Source organism: Dipodomys ordii, unplaced genomic scaffold (genome assembly GCF_000151885.1).
Source record: "Dipodomys ordii isolate 6190 unplaced genomic scaffold, Dord_2.0 Scaffold51, whole genome shotgun sequence".
Lineage (NCBI taxonomy): Eukaryota > Metazoa > Chordata > Mammalia > Rodentia > Heteromyidae > Dipodomys > Dipodomys ordii.
In genome coordinates, this window is record NW_012267267.1 from 10,046,874 (window position 1) to 10,054,021 (window position 7,148).

A 7,148-nucleotide genomic window follows, 5' to 3' on the forward strand; every position below is an offset into this window, starting at 1 on the left:
CATATAGTTTACTTTTCCAAAGCTACAGTATAGTTTCTTTATAGTCTGCTACTGGTGATACCTTCACTATTTCTACTATTATTATTGCTACAGTCTTATATTTAATATAATGAGATTATACCAGGAAGTACTTCACCACCTTTGCTAATAACTTAATGGAGTGGCATCCCTTTATGTTCACAAGACAGGGTTTACCACAGGGCAGTAATGATCTTGGGAGCCATCTTAAAATCTTGCCAACTTGACTAGGCTCTTGAGTAGGTAGATGCTATGAAGATGACCAGTGTTATTGTGGAATTGTCAAGTACTGAAAAATCTTGGTTAAACTAATTGTCCATCTTTTTCTCTTTGGCTTCCTTTTGAAAACAGCATACTAGTTTATTAGCATGAACAGAACATTTGCAAGTATTCTTTGATACTCAAGTCTCACATACCTCAAATATACATTTCTGAGCACATTCTGTCATATATTCCCCAACCCCACCCTCCACAATTTAAAGAAACATTCTGGAAGAAATGACAAGAATTTACTAAACAGTGTTTCCTTAATGTCTAACAATTTCACTTTCTTAGAAAGTCACTGGATTAAAAGAGGTAAATACACAGGCAAGAGCACATACTTATCTGATCTCATCTTACAGGCTCTTTTCTTTCTGGGGAAAGCATTGGTTGGAAATTTTTGCCAGCTGGTGTTGCAGAGTCCTTTATAAATTAATTATAGTATTTACTAGCCATATGGGAGTGGAAAATTCTAATTAGGTCAAGGAGGCTGGCCCTGCTAGAGACTGAGAGACAAAGCTGATATATAGTGTCATTTGCAAATTTTCTGCAGTGTTTACTTGTGTATATATGTTAAAGAAAAAATAAACATTGGAACAATACAAAATGATGTGCAAATTTATGGTAATAATCATACTGTAATTAGAATAAAACATACTGAAATTTGCCATCAATATATGATAAGACAAAAGATTTTTTAAACAAAAGACTTCATTAGGTTTATTGTACATAACAAATGGGATAATAGATTCTAAAAACACACTCATTTTTAATTGATTCACTCAGCAGGTACAGGCCTAGATATTGCAGCTAAAAAGAGTATTATAGCACAGTTGGAGCATTAGGTTAGTAGGGTGGTTGTTTGCTTGCAAAAGAGATTCCGTTGCTCTATTAGAATTTGAAGTTTCTCTAAGGAAATAGATGCAAAGACTTGAGACTAGGATAGAAAACAGCCTAGTTTAAATATTTATATATTTTCCATTTTCCCCTTAATGTGATGAGGATGGAATCCAGAACCTTATATATGCTAGCAAACTTTCTAGCACCGTGCTATACTTCTGTTTGCCATCGAGACAAAGTCTCATTGAGACCTTTTCTAGGACTAGCCTCATACTTGTGATTTTCCTGTCTCTACCTCTAGAGGAACTGATTATAGGCATGCAATACCAGGCTTGGTCCTTCTACTTGCATTCTAATGTCTCTTGTGAGATCTTGTTAAGCATTTCTCTGCTTTGTTTGAACAGCCCCATACTTGGCCCAATTTCCATTCTTCACTGCCACTATTTGTTCTTCTGCTGTAGTCTGTGAGCTATAGAACATGGCTGGAGCTATTTCACAGAAACAAACTAAGACAGTAAACAAAGTTCAGAATAGCAAAGATGTAACATCATCGGAACCTTTAACATCTCCTGTCTGAACAACAGCAGTATACTAGAGCAGTCCCAATTCATATCTGGTTGGCATGCTTTCCTCTTTGTGTCCTGCTTCAGGCGCTTCTGGGAACCTTTTATCATAATTTGGGATTCTTATTTTCCAATACAAATGCCCAATCTCCTAAAGAAAAAGAAGTAAATTAACTTGTCTGTGAACTGTTCACTTCCTTTCATAACACTAGAGAAAAGAAAACAGGTAGCCTGGTGTAATACTCTTGTCAACGGAAAATTTAGATAAATAAGATAATGATTTTAAACAGGAAGAGGAAACATTTTTTATTTAACAGAAAGCCTAAACCTGGGTCTCCCTATGTAAGAATTACTTATAGTAAATTAACCTGGAATTTATTTATTTCTAGGACATGGCTTTCCTAGAGGATGTCATGTAATATTACATAATTTTATAACTGTGTCATAAACAGAGATGTTTCACAAGTTACATTCCCTTGCCTTGTCATATAATGTACAAAGGCCCATAGAAAACTTGTTTGTTAACCTGGCCTTCTGAAAGGAAGAATCTGGCAAGTGAGATAGAATACCCTAGACCTTCTTCTGCTCAATATTGATCTCTTGATTGCCTGTCCTTTTGAAATGATGAGTAAAATTTGTTGCAATTAAAAAATTTTGATAAGTCAATCCTGTGTATTAGCTTCCCTCATCATGGAGATTGGTTAAAGGCTAAATAAGGAAATTCCAATCAAAATCCTATGAAGATTTTCTTAGGAACATTGGGAGTCAGAAGTTCTCTCTTCTGGGGCTGGGAAGGTGGCTCAGTGGTAGAGCACTTGCCTTGCATGCCTGAGGCCCTGGGTTCGCTTTCTCAGCACCACATAAGCAGAAAAAAAAGCCAGAAGTGGTACTGTGGCTCAAGTGGTAGAGCACTAGCCTTGAGCTGAAGAGCTGAGGGACAGCACCCAGGCCCAGAGTTTAGGCCCACGACCGGACCCTCCCCCCAAAAAAAAGAAGTTCTCTCTTCCTTAGAGTTACTAAGCTGTGTATATGTGAAAATGACAGTACACATAGAGAGAATATCTACAGAAGGTAAGAAGAAACAATAACTCATGGAGAAAATTAGTGAGGGAGAAGGAGTACTGTAAAGAGTAGCTATAAAGAGATATTCTTTCATTAAGACACTTTCTGATTATCAAGCTCAGCTTATCATGGAATTTACTACTTAGCCAACTAATCCTCCTGCAAATAATCCTCCTGCCTCAGTTGCTTACTTGTTGGAATTAAGGTATATACCACTACACCTGGCTTGAAATGTGAACTGTGAATTTGAACCTCTGAATTTAGCCCTATTTAAATCAGTTCTATTCTTTGGAATCCCTAGCTATACAAGCCAATTCAGCACATTTTTTCTTTGCTTAAGCTGAACCACACTGATGTCTCTTTATTTGCAAGATATCTGATTAATTAGGACTGGATTTTGTATGGATAGGCCCCATTAAGAAGGCCTGGGAAATCAGGACTAGCAAATAATAAATAATTGTCAGAGATTAAAAATCTCAGAGATGGAAAATAAAAACATGCATAAGGCTTTTCTGAAACAAAAAATAGACATAGCATAAAATTTGTATGGAATTCCAACTTTGGTTCACACAAATATTATTGGCATTTTAAAAAAGATTGCAATTATTATAGAACATTATTTGTTGACTTTTATTATATGTGCTAGCCTTATCCTATGTATGAACTCTTCAGATTATATGCAATGTATCATATAACCTCAACTTTAGTAATTATCCCTTTATATTTTAATTGCCTATTTATGTTTCTTCATTTCCTCACAGATGGGAAGTGAGTCTTATTTCATAACTCTAGCACCTGGAAAGTAGTCGTGCTAGAGTTTTTAGAACAAATAAAATGAGGAATTGTATTTTTTCCATTATTGAAATGGTACACATATGACCAATGTGAAATTGTATGGGCTTGATTCCCACCCACTCTTTTTCAAATGTACATAACGATTTTACTTGGTAGGCAACAAAATGTTTAATTATGATGAGTGTTGCAAACATTTGCTTCAATAAACCAAGAATGATTTCTTTAAATTGTTTAATGGTTAAAATCACGGGCCTTTGGAACTAAGGTTGTTCTACCCCTCTGTTTTCTCATCTGTGTAATAGGAATAATAATGCATCATGTTGTTGATGGAGTATTTAAATAAGTACTATATTTGTAAGTGTTTGTATAAAGAGTGTATAGCATATAGTAATGGCTACATGAATTATAAATGAGATAATGCTTGAAAATGATATATACACAGTTGCCAATTTTCAAAACCAAAATACTAATATATATTTAACATTATAGCCCACATCTACCACACACATATATTCATAGTCTAACGTTTGGGTAAACAAGAACTGAGTTCAAATCCAATATGCACTGCATATTAATTTGTATAATCTTGGTTAGGTTATTTACTATAATTACTTCTAATGCAATGAGGGCGGTAACAATATCACCTCCTGATTGTGATTCTAAGGATTAATTGCAGCAATATCTATACAGTAATGAAGACAATGATAGGAAAATAATAATTAATCAATAAATATTAGCTTTTATTTGAGCCTTAGTCATAGTTAATGTCAAAATGAGGATAATGATATCTACCTGTTCAAGCTGTAATGTAGGTAAAATATGAAATACCAATGACATTGTCTAATAAAAGCAGTTATTTGCTAACTCTAAACTTTCCTTTCCCATTAAATATATTTTATTATCTTTCAGTAGTTGTACAAAGGAGTTGCCATTCACCAAAGCAGTTTATGAATACAGTGCATCTGATCAATGTCACCCTTTTCAACATTATCACCTCCTCCTCCCAACCCACCTCTTCCCTTACTTGTCTTAATTTTAGGTTATGTATTTAATTTTTTAATAAAGAAGTTTATGCGTGCAATGTATCTTGATCTGTATCATCACTTCATCATTTTCACCTCCCTTCAACCTACCCCTTCCCTTGTATTTCTCAGTTTTGTGGTATATACAATGAACTCTTGCCTGCATTCTCCCCTCCTCCCCCTTCATTCTTCTATCCCTCTCTCCTTGGCCTCCCCCCTCCCCTCTTGAAAGTACCCATTTCCTGGTACTCATTTGGTGTGCTTTGATTTGGTCTTTTAAAGGAAGTTCACTATTTGCACTCTCCTTAAAGTCTATTGCATTTCAGTGAATTCATTTGTAATCCCTTACTCACCACCCCATGTGTTTATAAAACTCAGAATTTCACATTGCCCTCAGATATCAGTATGAGAATTGATTGGATTTCTATGTGTGGATATAGGACAGAAAAAAAGGCAACATTTTATCAGTGGCACATATTAGTAATTGCTTATTGATTAACTATTAATGCATTGGCTTTTAGCTATTTTTTTCTCCTAAAGCAGATTGTGCCAGAAGTATGTAGTCTTTGTTAATTCTTTTGACTCTGGTCACAGATAAATGACAATTTACCTTATTCAGAGAAAGATGTAGAATCTTCTAAGTTTTCTGTAGCAAATGTGGTGCCCAATCTGCTAAAGCTGAAGGAGGATGTTATTAATTCAAAGGTGCACAAGGAGCTGAAGGACTTCATTATGCCATTTTGCTTCCACTACTTGCACCTGGAGCTTTTTAATGAATATGCCCTTTAGAAACAGGTGGCACTCTGCAAAGTCTAAACCTCTCTAAACCTCCTCTTGTCTCAAACTGACATGCCTTCATGACATTGTGAATAATCAATCTAAGTCTCAAATGAGGTGAAAGGATTTGGTAAGACTATAATTAGTTGGAACATTTTCCCCCTTGGTCTATAGGAGCATACATTGCTGGAACAGGGAAAGAAAGAATGTCAAGAAACAGCTGAAAAAGAAATCATCAGTAATAAAAGGGATGTCTATAAAAGTAATGTGTATTAAATGAACAAATCCAGTAGATGGCAGTTTATTAACATAGAATATCATTTTATTATGTCATGGCAGAGAATTCATGTTCAGAAACAATCTTTCCTTAGAATATATAGAAAAATGTCTTAAGTGTTACATATTTATTGTTGCCTATTTTTTTGTGGAAAAGCTAGTATGTACCAGGTCTGTATATAATCTCTGTTCTCTTGGAAACTCAGAATTGTTATAAACTTGTCAAAAACAGACTATCAAAAGGGTATTGAGTAGGATTGTGAAAGATAAGGAGAGACTCCCTTTGTACAACCATTTAAAAATAATAAATGACATACTGGATACCAGTAGCTTACGCGTGCAACTCTAGGAGTGAGCCACTAGTGGTATGTCTCAGGAAGTTGAGATCTGGGAACAGTGGTTCAAAACCAGCCTGGGCAGGCAAGTCTGTAATACCCTATCAACAATTAACCATCAAAAATTGGAAGTGAATTTGTGGCTCAAGTAGAACACCAGCCTTAAGGAACCAAGCTTAGGGACAGCACCCAGGCCCTGTATTCAAAGCCCTCTCTTCTCCGACACACACAAAGTAGTAAAATTAAGTCAAAATAAAAAAATATACATATTGAAAAAAATGTGGTAGAATTTCCCACCATATTCATTATCACCACATTTATTTGGAAGTATATATAGGTATATTTGATATTTGAAAAAAATAATTGACTTGAAAAGTTTTTCTCAAGTAAATTAGCAGCAAAACGATAACTGATTCCTCTGGAAAAAATTGGCTATGATATTTGTATTTTATACATAGTTTCTTTAACTTGTACTTAAGAAATTTTACAAGTTTAGAGAGGTATGGAAAGGGAGTAAAGACACATAGTATATGAGAATTTAAGGGTGACATTGCCAAGAATTTTTGAGTGTCAAAGCAAAAAGATAAAGAAAAGTTTAACTTTCTCTGAAATATCAATTCAAAGATTGCATCATTTGTGATGTGATACGGGAATTACTGAGGAGTTCAAATATTAGGAAAATTCTGATTCCAGAGCAGAAAGCTGACAGCTCTTCCTGAGATGGAATCAGATCATTACACATGTTGTATTTGTTTAATTGAGCATACGTTGTATCCTTCAGCAAGAAATTTTCTCCATGGTACCTTACTTTCTTAGGCACCAGTGCCTGACGGAGTTTTTACACAAATACATGACACAATTTTGACATGAAATGCACCTATATATTGAAAAGCATTAAATAAATGTCATTTGCTTATAATTTTCTAATAAAATAAATAGCCCTCTGTGGACAGCTTTAAAAAAACACATCATAACGGTTTAAATGTTCAGGCCTTGACATATTTGTTCCTGTTTTCTAGTAATAGACACAGAGTGATAGGATCTCCCTAATAGATGTTTAGTGCTGAGTACTCACATATATCTGAAAGCTGATAAGGTTTTAGAATCAGACACTTCCTTTACTATGTTACTATTTTGAAGTATCAGCTCTTGTGCATAATTTCAATTTTGTTTAATTGAAAAGAATAAAAGTCATAAAG